Consider the following 21,544-nt stretch of genomic DNA (forward strand, 5'->3'; position numbering starts at 1 on the left):
TAAATAAGGACCACAATAGTATTTCCAGCCCAGTGTTTGATAAATAAGGTATAATCTGACTTACTTCTGAAGAACCCAAAAGCAGTGAGTGCTTTGCTCAACTTTCCATACCAGGCGCGAGGAGATTGCTTTAGGCCATATATTGCTCGCTTTAGTTTGCACACCTTACCAGGTTGAGATTCAAGAAGGTGACCTGGAGATAGATCCATGTAGACCTCCTCTTCAAGTTTCCATGCAAGAAGGCATTTTTAACATCCATTTGGAAGAGTGGCCATCCGTGATTGACGGCAACTGACATAAGGACCCTCATAGTGTTCATTTTTGCTACTGGTGCAAAGGTCTCTGTGTAATCTACACCATAAGTCTGAGTGTACCCTTTAGCGACAAGCCGAGCTTTGTGTCGCTCAATGGACCCATCACTTTGATATTTGATTTTATAAGTCCACCTGCAACCAACAGTATGTTTGCCTCTGGGAAGAGAAACAATTTCCCAAGTGTGGTTTTTACCGAGAGCAACTAGTTCATCGTTCATAGCAGCTTGCCATTCTGGAATTAGCTTTGTTTTTCAAAGGTGGCAGGTTCATGATGCTTGTCAATGGCAGTCAGGAAGGCCTTATGTCCATTAGAAACATGATCAAGACAAACATAATCTTGAATAGGGTAAGTGACAGCCGTAGAGACATAGTCCTTCAATTTAGTTGATAGTCTGATGGTTCTGGTTGACCTACGCACTGGCTGATCTTGCATTACTGGTGGATTAGAGGTGGATATCTCGACTTCAGGAAAATCAAGAAGGGGTGGTGCTACATCTGGTACAACATCTGCTAATGGTCCTTAATCTGATACCACATTTCTAGGTGGGGCAACGTTTGGTGCCATATTTGTTGGTGGTACTGCATCACCTATATAAGTTATTTCACAAGAAGTTGGTCTGGGAGAAAAATCAAGTTGAGTTACGATTCCAATCTCCCCCTGATTTTTGTCCCTGGAAGAGAAGTACATGGACCTTTCATCGCAATAAACATCGCGAGAAATATATAAGTTCCTGGCAACAAAATCATAACACTTGTAGCCTTTTTTGATAGGCGAGTACCCTAAGAAAATGCACTTAGGGGCACGAGGCTCGAGTTTGTGGGTATTTTGCAGGTGAACAAAGCACACACAACCAAAGACTCGTAGATGAGAGAGATTAAAATCTCGACCATAGAGTACTGTCAATGGAGATTTGTACCGAAGTAGTTTACTGGTGTGCGATTGATGAGGTAACAACTTGTGAGTACTGCATAGGACCAAAAATTAGAGGAAATATTGCCATGAAAAAGCAAGGACTAAGTGACCTCTAGTAGATGTCGATTCTTTCTCTCGGCGATGCCATTTTGCTGAGGGGTACCGACACAGGATAATTGATGAACAATTGTTTCCCTCTTTACAGGCTGTATTTGATACATGATTACAATCAATCAAATCTCCTAATTTATCTCCTCTGATATCTCTAACAAGTTCCCTTTGTCTATGACAAGAGGAAAACCAAGAAAACAAATAAAGTGACAAAAAAAGAAAGAGAAAAAAGAAAAAGAAAAACATATAACACATTTTCCATCATGGCATCATCACTTATGTTATGAAAGAGCTCCCATGCAAATGAATCCAAGCCCAAGAACCAATCCAAAACCCACATTCCTTTGAAGCGCATCATTTTTCTGATTATCAGAAGGTGATGGAGCTTCACCACCACCACCACCAGCCTTAGTGGTATTGCTCGAGCTTTCAGAAGGAGCATTTTTGGTGTTGGATGATGACTTTGGAGATGGAGCTGTTAGAGATTGATTGACAGCTAAGTGCTACACTTAGATTGACAGCTATACTTATAGGATAGTAATTACCACTTTATCGGTTATAGGATAAATGTATACCAGTTTGTTGTGCTATTTATTATCATTAAATAAGTTACCGTTGTAAATTAATTTTATATTATTCTTACCCAATGTAACCCAAAAGTCGTCTATATTAGACGCACCCTTTCAATGCAAAAGAGCCAAGATTGATATAACACCTCACATTTCTAAATCAAATATTAAAATATTAAGTGAGTAATTAAGTGAAGGATTAGTGAAAAATTCTGAAGATTAGACTAAAATACAAAGAAAGGGCAAAACGGTAATTAGCCAACACGCAACCCTAGGAAGATAAAAATTGAGTAGAAGGTCTCAGATGATAAAAATAACCCTAGAAATGGATTCAGAACGAAAAATTGAGTGGATAGGAAAGTTTCAGAAAAATCAGTGAATAATGTTTTTCGCGGGTAAAAATACCATGGTACGATTGCACCGTAAAATGTGCCAGTTGAGTTTTGAGCTCTAGGTTTCAAATATGATTTATAAATGGTCTATAGAACTAGGAAATAGGATTCCTGATAATATTTGATGGAATTTGGTGAAATTTGATGGAATTAAGTCAGTTTGGAAAAGCGTGCCAATGGCGCGCGCAATAGCTTAAAACAGTGTTTTCTCTGAACGACCGGAAAACTCCGAATTCATCTGACTAAGTATAATTAAAGGAGAATGGTTAATGTTAAAAATTAGAGTTTTTAAATAGGTTGTGAATCTTTGGACGTTTAGTGAAATCAGAAGGAAATTCGGATGAGTTTAGATCGCGTGAGGTGGCGTGGGACCCACCCCACTTAAAATCCACTTAAACCACATCATCATTCCACTATTCATCACCCCTTCCACTCTCCCTACAGCCCCAAAACCGTGACCCCCTCCCCTTTATACCATTTTCATTGCAAAATTTCATTCTTCCATAACTTAGCCATTTCTTCACCGAATCCAACGATTTTTGTCTTGAATCGTAATGGAAAACACCTTCTAACCACATTGGTACCACTCTTGAGCCTTGAAACCACGTATTTGGGGAGATATAGGCCAAATTCAGATTCGAATTTGTTGGAAAAAATGGAGGTTCATGGAGTAATTTGAGCTTCCATTGCTTGGAGGAGTCTTGGGGTAGCTTCTAGCCTTTGTTGTGAGTATGTTTCCATCCCATTTACATGGTTTAATTGTGATTGAATTTTTGGAAACCTAAAGCTTGATTTGATGATGTGTTGTGTTAGGGAGCTCAATTGGAAAATGTGTATTAGATGATAATGCCTTAGAATGATGTATTAAAGCTAGAAATGCAATGAAAATTTTAAGTGAAAATTGTTGATAATGAGTTGTTGTATGATTGAATGATGATATAATGTAATTGGTTGAGGTGTGGAGTTGTAAGAATTGATGAAAATCCTTGGATGTGTGCAATGGTGCAAATCAGTTATGTTATGAAAATGGAGGAATTGAGTTGGAAAAATTATAGGGATCATGTGTTGTGTAATCAAATGGTAATTAGATGGATTGTGTGGTGGTTGGAAGGTTGGAAAACCTATAGAAAAATAATTGGAAGTGTTGAGTGTTAAAGTGACCTAGAGTGAACTATTAAGCAAATCGATGCATAAAAGACGTAAAACGTCGAAACGACACTTGAATTAGCCTTATGGCAACCTAAGGAAGCATAATAAAATGAGAAAGAAAATTTAGAAAAATAAATCTCAAATTAACACCTATATGGCCGAACCATCAAGGAGAATGGAGAGGAATTTTGTGATTTTGCGTTCTGATGTTATTGGACGCATACTGATGGCTGTACATGGTTGTACAGGTTGCCGTACGTCAACTTGAATCCCGAACAGTGAATCAGTGAATTGCCCTTGGTCTTGGACCAAGTGGATTGAGGTGAGTGATTGAATCAATGCATGTATAATTATGAATTAGCATGTATTGTTTGAGTTTTGAATGATTGGGAATGTCCTCTGTGTAGGCATTCTGTGGTGTACCAAGTTGAGAAATAAGCTGCTGCGGAGCTAAGGGAAAGAACAAATTAAGGTAACCTCTTGGTACTGGGGCTTGTTCCCCTTTTCTGTTCCACCTTGCCAGTTGATGGCAACGGTAGGAAGTGTATATGAGTAGTGTAGAACAACATGAGCATGCATGCATTATCACAGTGGGTACTTATGTACCGAGTCTCTGGCCAGTAGACAGTTTTAGCCTTCGGGCAATTTCGGACTTCCACTGGATAGGTCTCCGAGAGGGAGTTCCAGTTGACCTAGGGTCGTGGTGTGTAATCCAGATAGGAGCACACTAGGAATGTCTCGGGTGTTATGGATGGTTGGGGCATCATGGTTGAGGTTCTTGGAACACACCTTGGATGATACCTGTAGGCTTATATATGCCGAGGACGTTGCGTGGTATTGGTAGCTACCATCCCGCTTCGTCGTATTTTGTATCCCGATATTCTTCAGTTTCTCTAAATCCCTTGCTTTATCCCGTTTTGAAAGTGGTTGTTTTATATTATTTATATGCTTCGAAGTGAACCATTGGGCGGAGTTTTCTCCAGAACCTCTGGGTTACTGAGATATATCCGTATATCTCACCCCGTCTCGGGGCATTTATTTCAGGAGGTAGCAGTGGCACAGGAGTGGCGGACAAGAGGCTCGTAGGATGAGTCATGGGAGCATTGTCATTACTTGTTCATGATATATATTGTGCCTGAGTCTAGTTAGTTATTATTTCATTCGAAGTATGTTTAAAGTTGTAAATTCAAGTTATGAATATGTACGATTTTATATTTAAATGAAATGTTGTAAGTATGCATGAATATTGATGTAATATGATGGAAGGGCTTTAGGCCTATTGTAGGATGATGATTATATGCTTATGTTGAGAAATGGCATGTAAATGGATCCTTGTGATTGAAACAAGTTAAGGATTTTAAAGTGAGCATTATAGTATAAACTGTGTAATAAATATAAACTGAATTGAGTTGTAAGTGCCCCAAGGCATTGTTGGTCCTTGTGTGTGCCACCCATTGGATTATTACTGGATTATTATTGGATTATTAGGTACAATTGAAGTACTTTTGAGTTTGTACAAATTTGGGGATTTAAGGAAAAACAGAGGAAACTCTGGCGAATTTTCTGTAGAATTGGCAGATTTTAGGTGAAATTCGGGAGAGCATATCTCCCTCCATAGATGTTCGATAGGGACGTTCCATACGCATTTTTGAAGCTTGAGATGTCCCCTACATTGTGTCAAAATATTAGAATTTTATGATTTGTACACAGCCCTATGTAAGTCAGTGAACACAACTGCCCTGTTTTTCCCTGCACTTGGGGTCTGTTCTGGTCCAGTTTTGGGAATTTTATTCCTGCTTCGTTTCTTGGTCAAATTAAGCGTATGATATATCAAATCGAAGATTGAGGTGTTTAGTTTATGGTGTAAAAATTTGAGGGCAATTGGATTAGTGGATTCAGTGCAGAAATTCCTAGAGTGGGAGAGGTTTTGTGCTGTTTTTGGGTTGGTTGGGTGATTTGCTTATCCAACTTCAAACGGCGATAACCAGAGCAAATGAGCTCCGAATTGAGCGTGTGATAGCTTGTTGAAAAGGAAATTAAGTAAGACAAAAATATAATCTGAGAAGAAGTTCTGAATTTTTGTGGTGCGTTCTCAGTAATTTAATTAGTGAACCATGTCGGGTAAGTAAAAACGTAAAAGTTAGTAATTGGCTAAGTGGGTTTATGGGAACCCCTTAGTAACTTATAATAAGTAAAGTAAGTTATAAAAATAGTTTAAATAAGTCTTCCGCAATAGTTTACGGTTACGGTAACAGCTTTTAATTATTACGCTTTTTATGTTTTAAAGGCTCGCATAATAATCGGAAAAAGTTTATTCGCATTTTTATAAATGAATTGTTGTGATTGTAACTGTGCTTAATATCGTAATTAATGTTAACAATACCGGTGTACAACGGGCTGTTACAATTGAGAGCCAAGATTGATACCAATTGTATTATGGTATCAGAGCAACTATCCTCTGCGTAATCTCTTGAACGTAAAGCTCTAATGGCAAAAGACTCTGATGTCTCTTTGCAGTTCAAACCCAGTGACTCTAGATCTCCATTCTTTGTGGGAGTCTCAGACAATCCTGGTATCCTTCTCACTAATGCCGTGTTGAAGGGGGAGAGCAACTATGAAAGTTGGTCCAGGGCAATGAAAACGCTTTACGTGCCAAGAATAAACTTGGCTTTATCACAGGGTCAATTCAGAAATCAAAGGATGAAACCTCTGAAGAAGGTCACGCATGGAAAATATGTAACTCCATGGTGAATGGTTGGATACACAACACTGTAGACATACAGTTGCAGCCTTTTATTCCTTATTTTGACACTGCTAAGGAAGTGTGGGATGACCTAAAAGAGCGTTTTTCAGTTGAAAATGCTCCGCGAATGTACCAGCTTAAGGTTAGCCTTGTCACAATGAAACAAGAAGGCATGTCGGTGTCAAATTACTACATGAAGCTACGTGCTATATGGGATGAATTAGAGGCTCATGAAACTGACCATAAGTGCTCAAATGGACAGGAGTGTCCCATGGTGAAGCATGTTGCTGAAGAGAAGCAAAAGGATCATGTATACCAATTTCTCTTGGGATTGGATGATGCAACCTTTGGACATCTTCGTACCCAGATTCTAAATACCACTCCCTTGCCAAATATTAACCGTGTCTATGCAATGGTGACGCAAGAGGAGACTCATTGTGCAATAGCCAGAACGCAAAATGATAGATTAGATGGAATGGGTTATGCTATGCAAACGTTACAACAATAGCCTCTACAGGGCACACATATACAATCTGGTGCTACTCATAAGGAAAAACAGTCATGTTCTCATTGTGGAAAATGCAACCATGATGTGAGTAAATGTTGGGAGCTCCATGGGTACCCTGACAAGTCTGTGAAAGGTCGTGGGCGTGGATGATCAAATGCTGGATGAGGCTCTATGGTGTAGGCGCACGCTGTTAAAGCTGATGACACTTATAGTGCATTGACACCTGAAGTGATCGAAAGATTGCTTTCTCTTGGAAACAACCCAAAGCCCGACACTGAAAGACTATCTGGTAAGGTCACTATAAACCCTGTTTGGTTAATTGATAGTGGTGCTTCCCATCATATGACAGGGAGGATCGACCTACTGACTGAAGTAAAAGATATCCAATCTGTTATAATTGGGTTGCCAAATGGTTCGAAGGCACTAGCAACTAAGAAGGGTTGCACCATTCTTACATCTGATTTATGTGTTAAAGACGTTTTGTATGTGCCAGATTTACAATGCAATTTGTTGTCTGTCGCTCAACTCCTTGATAAGGACCATTGGCAAATAGTGTTCACTAATAAAGCATGTATTTTGCAGGACCTGTCTTCGAAGACTCGGATTGGACTGGGGATACAACGTAATGGAGTATATATATACCAAGACTGCAAATTATGGATGTGCAGCGGTCAAGTTTGAGTCTCCAAAACTATGGCATTTACGGATGGGTCATGCTTCATTTCAGAATCTGAATTTTATTCCTAATTTTCGTTTGAATAAACTTGATGTTGTTTGTGATGTTTGTCATAAAGCCAAACATGCGCGTAGTTCCTCCTCTTTGAGTAATTTTCATAGCAATTATCCTTTCGAAGTTTTGCATTGTGACATTTGGGGCCCATATAAAATGAGTAGCTTATCTGGTGCTCATTATTTTTTAACTTTTGTGGATGATTTCAGCCGTGCAGTATGGGTTTATTTGATGACCGATGTAAGAACCTGCACAGTTAATTAAGGAATTTAATTAATAAATTACGAGAAAATAGGAAATGATTCCATAATTGACCCTAATAATTATTATGAGGCTTTAATAATTATAGTAAGTGAGTAATAATGCTGAAAGTCGCTTTTCGGAAGAAAAGTGCAGATACCGGTTCTGCTAGTCGTATAAATGCGTGCGGAAAAAGTATCTCGGAAAATTATAATAAGTGCATGATAATTACTAGAATGATATGTAGGACTTGTAAAACGAGTTTCAAGTCCGAATAATGAGAACTGGTGCTGGAAATCGGTACTGGCTTGGAAAAGCGCGTACCGGAAAAGTGCTCAGAAAATTATAAGAAAAATATGATAAATCTTAGAAAATTATGTAGTTTCATAATCCAAAGTTTGGGATTAAAATGCTAAGCGTAGCAATTAAAGTTAATACTGTGTGTTTAAGTGGCTTGGGCTATAAATATCCTTTGTAAGGGCACAATGCCCTAGAAAACAGAATTCCAGCGTGAGGCTTTGGTGGAGGCTGACCAGAATAGTGCTCCATTGCTCTTCCCTTCATTTCTTGGCCAAGTTATCACCTTTGATGCTTGTTCCTTCTTTCTAAACACTTGGTAAGGGTGAGAGCTAGCTTTGGGACTGCTTTGTTGGTCTCTTTCTGAGTGTTGGTGGTTGTGTTGAGCTTGTGAGGGGGCTGAGTTAGTAGGTCGGAGTGTAGAGGTTTTGTTCTTGGTTGTTGAAGCTCCAAGTGGTCATCTTTGGGAAGAAAGGAATCACCTTGTTGTGCATTTTCCTGCACTCTTCCAAGTCAGAGTTTGGGAGCTGGTTGTGAGCTCCAAGAGCAACCCTTGCCTCTGTTTTGAGCTTTGGTGAGTTGTACCTACCTTGAGCTTGTGTTTTAATGGGTTAAAGGTGTGATCTTTGCATGTTTAATGGGTTAATCAAGTAACCAACTGGGGTGTGCACCTTAATCTGTATAAAGATGCATGCTTTAACGTAATTAAGTGTTAAAAATGGAACCTTGGAAGGATATCTTCACGAAATGCATTTTCTGCATTCTGTCGTGAAATATCTGGATATGTGCCCGATGAATTTCCGGATATGTGATATCCGGATATGGGTTTTGAGTATCCGGATAATAGATATCCGGATATGGGATTCTGGATATCCGGATATATCCAGTGAGATATCCGGATATTGCATATCCGGATATGGTCCCGAGGAATATTCGGATATTCTGGGATTTCGTGGAACAGTAGCTGTGTTGTGTGTACAGTAGGCTATTGGGGGTTTGTGGACCCTAGATTGCTGAAGTTGAACTTCTGTAATAAATGAACTAAGTCAGAATCAAGTGATTAAGGGCTTATGGCTTGGTGAGAAGCCTTAAGACATAAAGCGTAATGAAAAGGCGTTGTCTTAATATTGTATGCTTGTGGTGCATGTTGTTGATGTATTGTTGGTCCATAACAGATTGTGAATCTGCTGTGTTTGGACTTTGAGCTGTGGACTCTTGGCTTTTGGTGTTAGCTTGCAAGGTAAGCTTTCGTGTCCTCGGTTTAGCCATGTTGTGGTTCCACCATGTCCCATGGGGGTATGGTTTATGCCTGCTGTGTACATGCTTTTGAATATTTGATATGTTGATTGAACTTTACATGTAATGGCTTTTAATATGCATGTGTTGTTTCATCTTGATGGGAAGCTTGAGTATGTAGCGCCATACAAGACGGTGTACCGGGGTGAATGCAAGTGGTACTTGCACGGTGTGTATGTGATAGACGTATACCTGCACTATCTCTGGCCATTAGATTAGTATTGACACACATGGCATGATTATCTGCTGCATTGCATTGTTTTAGAAATGATAAATGATAAACTGTTTTTGAACTTATATTGCACATGTAAGTGAGCTTAGGGTGGAAGATCCTTGAGGACTCACTGATTTACTGAGATTTCTAGATTAGAGATCTTACCCCACGTTTGGGGAATGCTTATTTCAGGATCAGGTAGTATGGGTACTGATGCCTCAGGCGGCAGGAGGCCGGAGCTTAGCTGATTATGCTTTACTACTTTATGTTAGCATGACTGGATTTGGGATGCTGTTTATGTTTTTCCGCTATTTATGATATGTTGTGGTTGAGACTGATGTGGGGCATGTTGCCTTATTTGAGTGAGCATGGGGATTGTCCATGACACTTTCTGTTAGTACTTGTATTTGGAGTTGTATAAACTGTTAGATGGTCCGGTCTACGTTGTTGTAGTTCCGTGACTAGAGCCACACTTATATTATCTATGTTATGAAATATTTCAGTTAGCTATTTTATTGCAATTACATACAGGCGATGTTTTGTTAATTGATTATTAAGCAAGTTGGTAATGTTAATGGCATCATAATTGAAAAGAAAAGTAATTCCGCATTTTAATTAAGCGCAGCTTAATACGATATTATGATAACATTACCAGATATATACGGGGTGTTACATTTATGGTATCAGAGCAATGGTTCGAGGGAAAAGCCTGTATGTATTGCAATTGCTAGGTTGTTTGGTTGTGTCTGTCTTTGTGTTTACTCCGTCAAATTTTATTATGATGCTGTATATGTGATCACATTGCGTGCGTCTGATCAACTCATAATTTGTGTAACTTGTGCAGAGTCATGGTAAGGTCCGGGAGAACACGAGAGACTTCTGAGGATCAATCTGATCCTATCCTGACTGCATTGGCTGAGATGCAGGCGGCTAGGTTAGCCGATCAGGAGGCCACTAGATTGGCCAACGCGGCAATGATGGAAGCTGTTTGCAAGGCGAACCGGATAGCCGCAGCTGAGGTTCGTGAAGCGAACCGGAGGACCACTGAGGAAGTCCTCGAGGCGAACAGGATGGCGAACATGACGATGATGAGAGTCATGTTGGAGGAGATGAGGGCTGGTCATGTTGTAGGCCATGCTCCACCACCACCGCCACCACCGCCACTGCCTCCACCTAGTGTTCAAGAGGAGAGCCATAGTCACATCGGCAGTGCTACTCATGCCGCTGAGACGGGGGAGCCCCTTGTGGGGATTGCTGAGGATCGTGATGTGATTGATCGCCGGCTGAATGCTTTCAGAAAGCATAAGCCACCTGTGTTTGAGGGGTCTTTGGATCCTATTGCTGCTGCGAGATGGCTAGAGTCACTGGACAAGATCTTTCGGGTTATGCAGTGTACAGATCTGCAAAAGCTGATGTTCTCGACTTATATGCTGGAGGGCGATGCCCATGAGTGGTGGACACACACCTCTCGTGCTTTTGAGAGGCAGGGCCGTGTCATGACGTGGCCATTCTTTGAGGAGTGCTTTCTGGGCCGATACTTTCCCTATGATGCGCAGGAGAGGAAGCAGGGAGAGTTTGATCGTTTGGTACAGGGCTCGATGTCTGTTGATGAGTACCTGACTAAATTTAATGAGATAGTGAAGTTTGCACACTTCCGGATGGTTCCTCCTACTCCGTTGTTTCTGGCAGCTAAGTTCCGCAGGGGACTTAGTGAGGTGATTCCTGAGCATCTTGCTGGTGCTGCTTCGAGGGACTTTGGTACACTGGTACAGCAGTGTAAGGAGATCGAGGATGTTTGCGTGGCAGGCAAGGCCAAGAGGGCCAAGGTTGAGGAGAGCAAGGGAATAGGTGGTTCCACTCCTGCTCCTACTTCTTGGAAGGACAGGAGGTTTGCTGATAAGAGCAAGGGAAAACAGTTAGCGACTAGGCAGGCGCCTAGTCAGTTCAAGAGAGCTGTTTCACACCAGGGGAGTTCTGCTAGGCCTCCTACCACTCCGAGATGTTCGGGATGTGGGAAGGAGCATGTGGGACGCTGTGCTACGGGGCAGTTGTTGTGCTTCAAGTGTGGCAAGGAGGGCCACTTCTCTAGAGATTGTCTGTCGTCGACGGCGAGAGTTGCAGCTGTTCAGGCAGTTCCTTTGCAGATGGTTCCGATGGCATTTTCTACGGCACCTGCAGTGTCACCTTATGTTGGGAGAGTGTATACACTGGATAGGCAGCAGTCGGACCGCGCTCCGAACCTTGTCAGAGGTACTGTGTCTATTGGTGATTCTTTTGTGGATGCTATCTTTGATTCCGGGGCTACTCATTCGTTTGTTGCTACCCCGATTGCTTTGGGGCTTGAGTTGCCCAGTGCTGTGCTTTCTCCACCGTTGCGGGTGACTACCGCCACCGGAGTGATTTGTGATTCTACCACTGTACATCGCGATGTAGCGTTTCAGTGGGATGGCCGTGAGTTCTCGGTAGATCTGATAGGGTTGTCGATGGCCAACCTTGAGATTATTCTGGGCATGGATTGGTTGTCTAGAAACTGTGCATTGATTGATTGTTGTGCAAAGCGAGTGGTGATGTCTCCGTGTGATTCCACAGCTAGTTCCTCGCCATACATTTCACTGCTGCAGGCCAGGAGAGCGTTGCGAGCAGGGGCATTGGGTTATGTCATGTTGGGTGGTTTGGTGAGTGGGACACAGGAGGATATCACTGGCATTCTTGTGGTGGGGGAGTTCCTTGAGGTGTTTCCTGAGGAGATCCTTGAGTTTCCGCCACAGCGGGAGATAGAGTTCTCCATTGACTTGTTGGCCAGTGTAGGGCCGATTTCTTTAGCTCCTTATCGGATGTCGCCACCGGAGTTGGCTGAGCTGAAGAAACATATTGAGGATCTTTCGGCAAAAGATTTCATTAGACCGAGTGTGTCTCCTTGGGGAGCACCGGTTATCTTCGTGAAGAAGAAGGACGGGACAATGCGATTATGCACCGACTACAGGCAGTTGAACAAGATGACAATCAAGAACAAGTATCCTCTTCCTCGGATTGATGATATGTTGGATCAGCTCAGGGGTGCTTGTGTGTATTCCAAGATAGATCTTCGATCCAGATACCATCAGATTCGGGTGAAGCCGGAGGATGTCCCGAAGACCGCGTTTCGTTCGAGATACGGTCATTTTGAGTATTTGGTGATTCCGTTTGGACTCACAAATGCACCGGCAGTGTTCATGGATTACATGAACAGGATTTTCCAGCCGTATCTAGATCAGTTTGTGATTGTCTTCATTGATGATATTCTGATCTACTCCAAGACTGAGGAGGAGCATGCGGAGCATCTGAGGATAGTTCTGCAAGTGCTGAAGGAGAAAAAGCTTTATGCTAAGCCTTCTAAGTGTGAGTTTTGGCTCAAATCAGTCAAGTTTCTGGGGCATGTGATTTCAGCAGATGGAGTTGTAGTGGATCCCAACAAGATTGAGGCCGTGTTGGATTGGGAGAGGCCCAAGACAGCTACGGAGGTGAGGAGCTTCTTAGGTTTGGCAGGTTACTATCGGAGGTTTATCAAGGGTTTTTCCACGATGGTTCTCCCGTTGACTCGCCTTACCCGAAATGAGACTCCATTTGTGTGGAATCACGAGTGTGAGGCGTGCTTCCAGGAGTTGAAGGAGAGATTGACTTCTTCACCTGTGTTGATCCTTCCTGATCCTGAGGAGCAGTTTGAGCTTTACTGTGATGCTTCTGGAAAGGGGCTGGGCTGTGTGCTGATGCAGTCTGGTAGATCTGTTGCTTTTGCTTCGAGGCAGTTGAAGCCTCATGAGGAGAACTACCCGACTCATGATTTGGAGTTGGCTGCGATTGTGTTTGCTTTCAAGATTTGGAGGCATTATCTTTTCGGTTTGAGGTTTGTGGTGTTCAGTGACCACAAGAGTTTGAAGTATCTGTTCGACCAGGAGGAGTTGAAAATGAGGCAGAGGAGATGGATGAAGTTCATAAAGGACTACGACTTTGAGCTAAGGTATCATCCTGGCAAGGCCAATGTGGTAGCTGATGCTTTGAGTCGGAAATCCAGTAGTTCATCCAGTTTGCTACTTGGTAACTCTGATGTGGTTGAGAAGTTCCGCCACTTGGCAGTGACCGCTCTGTGTGCGAGCGTACTTCTCGGGTAGGAAGCATCAGATGTTGTGAACGAGCTGCTAGAAAAGATTAAAGAGGCACAAGTTCAGAGAGAGTGTCTGGTTTATGTGAAGAACCAAGACGGTGTGTCTTGGAATGATGATGGATTGCTTTTGTTCCAGCGGAGGATTGTGGTTCCTCGAGGTCCGTTGACAGAAGAGGTTATGGCAGAAGGCCATAAGGGTCAGTTTTCTATCCACCCTGGTGCTACTAAGAGGTATCAAGATTTGAAGAAGAACTTCTGGTGGCCAGGCATGAAGAAAGATGTTGCTATCTTTGTGTCCAAGTGTTTGGTTTGCCAGAAAGTGAAGATTGAACACCAGAAGCCGTCTGGTAAACTTCAACCTCTTGAGATTCCGGAGTGGAAATAGGAGAGCATTTCCCTGGACTTCGTTGTGGGTATGCCGAAGACTCAGGTTGGCTGTGACTCGATATGGGTCATTGTGGACAGAATGACGAAGTCTGCCCATTTTCTTCCAGTGAAGGTGAGCTTCACTACAGAGCAGTTGGCCAAACTGTATGTTCGTGAGATTGTGAGGCTTCACGGGGTGCCCGTGAGTATCATCAGTGATAGGGACCCGAAGTTCACATCTCGGTTCTGGGAGGCGCTGCAGGGAGCTTTTGGTACGCAGTTGAGATTGAGTACCGCCTATCACCCTCAGACTGATGGACAGACTGAGCGGACTATCCAGACCTTGGAGGACATGTTGCGAGCTTGCACGTTGGAGCAGGGCTCGGCATGGGATAGGTACCTTCCATTAGTAGAGTTTTCTTATAACAACAGTTTCCATGCTAGCCTGGGCATGGCACCCTACGAGGCGCTCTACGGTAGGAGGTGTCGTACACCTACCTGCTGGTCGGAGGTTGGGGATCGTGAGTTGTTTGGCTTGGACTTTGTCCAAGATACCACCCTGCAGATCCAGATGATCAGGGAAAAGCTGAAGCAGGCGCAAAATCGTCAGAAGAGCTACTACGATGTCAAGCATCGACCACTGGAGTTCAGTGAGGGTGAGCACGTGTTTGTGAGACTTTCACCTGTCACCGGTGTTGGACGGGCACTCGGAGTGAGGAAGCTGAGCCCGCGGTTTATTGGGTCATACCAGATTCTTGGTAGAGTAGGACCTGTTGCCTATCAGCTTGTCTTGCCTCCGAACCTGGCCAACATCCACGACGTGTTTCACGTGTCACAGCTTCGGAGGTACATAGCAGATCCTTCGCACGTGGTGCAAACGGATGATGTGGAGGTTCGGGAGAACCTGAAGACTCCCGTCGGACCACTCAGGATTCTCAATCGTGGCGAGAAGCAGCTGAGGAGCAAGATCATTCCGATGGTCAAGGTGCAGTGGACCGGAAGGACTCCTGAGGAGTGTACTTGGGAGCGTGAGGACGAGCTTCTCCGGCAGTACCCCGAGTTTCGACCAGGTATGTTTCTGATTTTGAGGTCAAAATCCTAAAAAGGTGGGATGAATGTAAGAACTCGCACCGTTAATTAAGGAATTTAATTAATAAATTACGAGAAAATAGGAAATGATTCCATAATTGACTCTAATAATTATTATGAGGCTTTAATAATTATAGTAAGTGAGTAATAATGCTGAAAGTCGCTTTTCGGAATAAAAGTGCAGATATCGGTTCTGCTAGTCGGTATAAATGCGTGCCGAAAAAGTATCCCGAAAAATTATAATAAGTGCATGATAATTACTAGAATGATATGTAGGACTTGTAAAACGAGTTTCAAGTCTAAATAATGAGAACTGGTGCTGGAAACCGGTACTGGCTTGGAAAAGCGCGTACCGGAAAAGTGCTCAGAAAATTATAAGAAAAATATGATAAATTTTAGAAAATTATGTAGTTTCATAATCCAAAGTTTGGGATTAAAATTCTAAGCATAGCAATTAAAGTTAATACTGTGTGTTTAAGTGGCTTGGGCTATAAATACCCTTTGTAAGGGCACAATGCCCTAGAAAACAGAATTTCAGCGTGAGGTTTTGGTGGAGGCTGACCAGAATAGTGCTCCATTGCTCTTCCCTTCATTTCTTGGCCAAGTTATCACCTTTGATGCTTGTTCCTTCTTTCTAAACACTTGGTGAGGGCGAGAGCTAGCTTTGGGGCTGCTTTGTTGGTCTCTTTCTGAGTGTTGGTGGTTGTGTTGAGCTTGTGAGGGGGCTGAGTTAGTAGGTTGGAGTGTAGAGGTTTTGTTCTTGGTTGTTGAAGCTCCAAGTGGTCATCTTTGGGAAGAAAGGAATCACCTTGTTGTGCATTTTCGTGCACTCTTCCAAGTCAGAGTTTGGGAGCTGGTTGTGAGCTCCAAGAGCAACCCTTGCCTCTGTTTTGAGCTTTGGTGAGTTGTACCTACCTTGAGCTTGTGTTTTAATGGGTTAAAGGTGTGATCTTTGCATGTTTAATGGGTTAATCAAGTAACCAACTGGGGTGTGCACCTTAATCTGTATAAAGATGCATGCTTTAACGTAATTAAGTGTTAAAAATGGAACCTTGGAAGGATATCTTCACGAAATGCATTTTCTGCATTCTGTCGTGAAATATTCGGATATGTGCCCGATGAATATCTGGATATGTGATATCCGGATATGGGTTTTGAGTATCCGGATAATAGATATCCGGATATGGGATTCTGGATATCCGGATATTGCATATCCGGATATGTCCAGTGAGATATCCGGATATTGCATATCCGGATATGGTCCCGAGGAATATCCGGATATTCTGGGATTTCGTGGAACAGTAGCTGTGCTGTGTGTACAGTAGGCTATTGGGGGTTTGTGGACCCTAGATTGCTGAAGTTGAACTTCTGTAATAAATGAATTAAGTCAGAATCAAGTGATTAAGGGCTTATGGCTTGGTGAGAAGCCTTAAGACATAAAGCGTAATGAAAAGGCGTTGTCTTAATATTGTATGCTTGTGGTGCATGTTATTGATGTATTGTTGGTCCATAACAGATTGTGAATCTGCTGTGTTTGGACTTTGAGCTGTGGACTCTTGGCTTTTGGAGTTAGCTTGCAAGGTAAGCTTTCGTGTCCTCGGTTTAGCCATGTTGTGGTTCCACCATGTCCCATGGGGGTATGGTTTATGTATGTTGTGTACATGCTTTTGAATATTTGATATGTTGATTGAACTTTACATGTAATGGCTTTTAATATGCATGTGTTGTTTCATCTTGACGGGAAGCCTGAGTATGTAGCGCCATACAAGACGGTGTACCGGGGTGAATGCAAGTGGTACTTGCACGGTGTGTAGGTGATAGACGTATACCTGCACTGTCTCTGGCCAGTAGATTAGTATTGACACACATGGCATGATTATCTGCTGCATTGCATTGTTTTAGAAATGATAAATGATAAACTGCTTTTGAACTTATATTGCACATGTAAGTGAGCTTGGGGTGGAAGATCCTTGAGGACTCACTGACTTACTGAGATTTCTAGATTAGAGATCTTACCCCACGTTTGGGGAATGCTTATTTCAGGATTAGGTAGTATGGGTACTGATGCCTCAGGCGGCAGGAGGCCGGAGCTTAGCTGATTATGCTTTACTGCTTTATGTTAGCATGACTGGATTTGAGATGTTGTTTATGTTTTTCCGCTATTTATGATATGTTGTGGTTGAGACTGATGTTGGGCATGTTGCCTTATTTGAGTGAGCATGGGGATTGTCCATGACACTTTCTGTTAGTACTTGTAGTTTGGAGTTGTATAAATTGTTAGATGGTCCGGTCTACGTTGTTGTAGTTCCGTGACTAGAGCCACACTTATATTATCTATGTTATGAGGTATTTCAGTTAGCTGTTTTATTGCAATTACATACAGGCGATGTTTTGTTAATTGATTATTAAGCAAGTTGGTAATGTTAATGGCATCATAATTGAAAAGAAAAGTAATTCCGCATTTTAATTAAGCGCAGCTTAATACGATATTGTGATAACATTACCGAATATATACGGGGTGTTACAACCGACAAGCGTGAAACACTGGCAATTATTAAAAACTTCTTTGCTATGGCTAAAACTCAATTTGGGAGGACTGTTAAGACTTTTCGAACTGACAACGGTAATGAATTTAAACACCATAATTTACTTGCCTTATATACTGATATGGGAATATTGCATCAAACTACCTGCACTTATACACCTCAACAGAACGGTCGTGCTGAACGTAAACATAGACATATCCTTAATATAGCATGTGCTTTACGGTTTTAAGCCAGCCTTCCCATTGAATTCTGGGGAGAGTGTGTTTTGACTGCTGCTCATCTCATAAATCGAACACCAACACCACTCTTACAGGGAAAAACACCTCATGAGTTATTATTTGGAAGTGCACCATGCTATAATCATCTTCGTGTCTTTGGATGCTTGTGTTACGTTTATATCAATTCCAAGCCATCAAACAAATTCGCGGCTAGGTCCTGTCGTTGCTTATTTATTGGATATCCATTTAGCAAAAAAGGTTGGAGAGTGTATGATTTGGAGTCACAATCTGTATTTGTATCGCGAGATGTGGTGTTTCATGAGGAAATATTTCCTTTTGCTCCCAACCAAGTTAACCCTATTACACCAATGCAGGTTACCTTGCCTGCTTCCTACGAAGCTAGTCCTTTGGAGCCTTTATGTGATGAGGAAGCTAGTCCACATGCTGAAAATAGTGGAACTAATGCACCACTTTTTCTTCCTGTTCCAGCTTCGAACAATAATGGTGAAAGGGGGAGCATTTCACCCTCTTCTATGCCTAGTAACAATGCCAGTTTAGAATCCACATCGATGCAGGAGCAAGACTCTACACTTTCTCATACTCGATCTCGACGTGAGCATAGACCCCCTGCATATTTAAAGGATTATCAATGTCATTCTATGAGTACACATCTTGCTCCTTGCGATGAATCCTCTTCCTCGCCGTCCGCAGGTATGATCTAACCTATTCAAAATTATGTTAATTATTCCTGTTTCTCATACAAGCACAAAGCCTTTTTGGCAGCACTTGAAACAACTACTGAGCCCAAAGGTTTCAAGGATGCTATGACGGATCACCGATGGAGAGAAGCAATGAAAATCGAAATTCAAGCCTTAGAGAATAATCATACTTGGCGCTTGCAGGATTTACCACCAGGAAAACGGGCGCTTCCATGCAAATGGGTTTATAGAATAAAGCATAACTCTGATGGGTCTATTGAGCGCTTCGAAGCTCGCTTAGTTATTGCCGGTAATAATCAAATTGAAGGGGAGGACTTCACTGAGACTTTTGCACCTGTTTCCAAAATTAATAGCGTGCGCGCTTTCTTGGCTGTTGCTGCTGCCAAAAATTGGGACTTGCATCAACTTGATGTCACAAACGCTTTCCTTCACGGGGATCTTCATGAAGAGGTATATATGCGTTGCCCTCCTGGGTTTTATGCTCCTCTTGGCAAGGTATGTCGCCTGCAAAAATCTTTATATGGTCTTCGCCAGTCACCTCGTAATTGGTTTGATAAGCTCTGCACCTCTCTTCTTGCTTATGGATTTACTTAGTCACGCGTTGACTACGCCTTATTTACATTTCAACGCCAAAAAATCTTTTTGGCCCTTCTTATCTATGTTGACGACATGGTGCTAGCTAGTAATGACCCGCAAGCATGTCATGACCTTAAACAATATCTCAATACTTGTTTTAAAATCAAAGACTTCGGAAAGTTAAAATTCTTTCTGGGTATTGAGGTGGCACGTAGTCCCTCTGGTCTGTTTCTATGTCAACGTAAATATGCTCTTTATATTCTTTCAGATGCAGGCACTCTTGGTTGCAAACCTATTTCCTCTCCCATTGAAGCACATCATAAACTTGCTTTAGCTCAAGGGCCTGACTATGCATATCCGGGTCGTTATCGACATCTTATTGGTCGTTTAATTTATTTAACAATTACTCGGCCTGACTTATGCTATGCTGTCCATATTTTATCTCAATTCATGCATTCCCCAAAACAAGAACACTTTGATGCTATACAAAGGGTGTTGCGTTACATCAAGAAAAATCTCGGGCAAGGTATTTTACTCAAATCAACTAATGATCTTCAACTTCATGCCTTTTGTGATGCAGATTGGGCTAGTTGCCCTTTGACCAGGTGTTCTATCACCGGATATTTTGTCATGTTGGGAGAATCTCCTATCTCTTGGAAAACAAAGAAACAGGCGACCGTCTCTTGCTCATCAGCTGAAGCCGAATACATTCCATGGCCACAACCACTGCTGAGATTTTGTGGCTCAAGTCTTTTCTAGAATCCTTGGGCATCTCTCATTCACAGCCTATGCAACTCTATTGTGACAATCAAGCAGCCCTTCATATCGCTGTTAATCCAGTCTTCCATGAACGCACGAAGCATATTGAACTTGATTGTCATTTTATTCGTGATCATCTTCTCCATCGTCATATCTCCACAACCTTTGTTTGCTCTGCATCACAGTTAGCTGATATCTTCACTAAGGCTTTGGCTTCAGGACCTTTCCACAGACTTCTCCGCAAGCTGGGCATTTTGTCCCTACATGCTCCACCTTGAGGGGGAGTGTTAGAGATTGATTGACAGCTAAGTGCTACACTTAGATTGACAGCTATACTTATAGGATAGTAATTACCACTTTATCGTTTATAGGATAAATGTATACCAGTTTGTTGTGCTATTTATTATCATTAAATAAGTTACCGTTGTAAATTAATTTTATATTATTCTTACCCAATGTAACCCAAAAGTCGTCTATATTAGACGCACCCTTTCAATGCAAAAAAGCCAAGATTGAGAGCCAAGATTGATACCAATTGTATTAGGAGCTGAAGCTCCAAAAAGTTCCAATGGCAATAACACCTTATCCACTTGATACACTGCCAAGGGAAATTGTTTCCTCAACGCATTGTAGATAGGGTTCTCAACCATTCCAGTGGAAACGTTCACTTGGTTGACTTGGCCAGTGAAGTTAAGTCCCAGTTTCCTTCACTTCCAGAAGCTTCGGTTCTAATAGGGTTGCTCAATGTTAGAAACTGGGTAAGGGTGTAGTACTTAGGTGCTATGTGGTATAGTATTAGCTGTGTTTTCTGCTGGTCTGTGAGGTCGTTAATGGTGCCAGATTTGAGGGTTTGAAAGGCATTGTCTGTGGGGGCGAAGACGGTGAAGCCCTCAGAGTTTGTGGAGCTGAGTTGGCTTTGGATTTAGATGATTTGTTGGGTCTCAATGAGGAGGCGGATGAAGGTGGTGTATTGGCCGGCTTTGTCAAGGATTTCGGTGAGGTTGGCGGGCTGGCGGGTGCCGGAGTGGTGGCTGTGGGAGTTTGAGCTTGGGTTTCGGGAGTGAGGAGGAAGAGGGAAGATGTGAGAGTTAGAAGAATCAGTGCAAGTGGTGAGGCCATAATGGTGTCAAGGAGGGGACTAGAGAGAAAGGAGGCTGATAAGATGTGGTGGTGAGGGAAAGTGAAGTGAATGACGTTTTATTGGACAAGAAGTTATAGTTGAGAATATGTTGGTATAAACTGGCTCAAGGCTTTCATCAAAATACAATAAATTCCAATTGACAAAATGAAAGAGAAATATGCACTCAGAGCTATGAGCAGTTTATTAAAATATAGATAGAGAAGAGAAATATATCTGAAAATTAAGCCAGCCCAAAAGAATTTTACAATAAGAAACATATCTTTAGCATTGGTTACAATGATAGAAAAATGTTGTGTGCTCCTCCCTAAACCCTCTAAAATAAGTTTTTATCCCGAGTTTCCTTTTTTTCTTATTCCCCATATCAGTGTGCTTCGTTTTGTTATATTTATATTAATGTTATTTATTGTTTTTATCCCAAACACCATAGGTTTTATAACACAATTGCACGAGTTGGGGGTTTGGACTTGCAACAGGCGTAAATTAAATCTGGTATTTGGCAGCCTGGCATTTATA

At 42.1% G+C, this 21,544-nt stretch overlaps 1 pseudogene; it reads right to left on the bottom strand.

Moving 5' to 3' along the window:
- Positions 1-1,619: 1,619 nt before the first annotated feature.
- On the bottom strand, positions 1,620-21,009 carry LOC133293395 (fasciclin-like arabinogalactan protein 13; annotated as a pseudogene).
- Between the last annotated feature and the right edge of the window lie 535 nt (positions 21,010-21,544).

The sequence above is a fragment of the Gastrolobium bilobum genome, unplaced genomic scaffold (assembly GCF_033153095.1).
Source record: "Gastrolobium bilobum isolate Gb01-03AN ecotype WA unplaced genomic scaffold, APGP_CSIRO_Gbil_v1 utg5641, whole genome shotgun sequence".
Taxonomy (NCBI): domain Eukaryota; kingdom Viridiplantae; phylum Streptophyta; class Magnoliopsida; order Fabales; family Fabaceae; genus Gastrolobium; species Gastrolobium bilobum.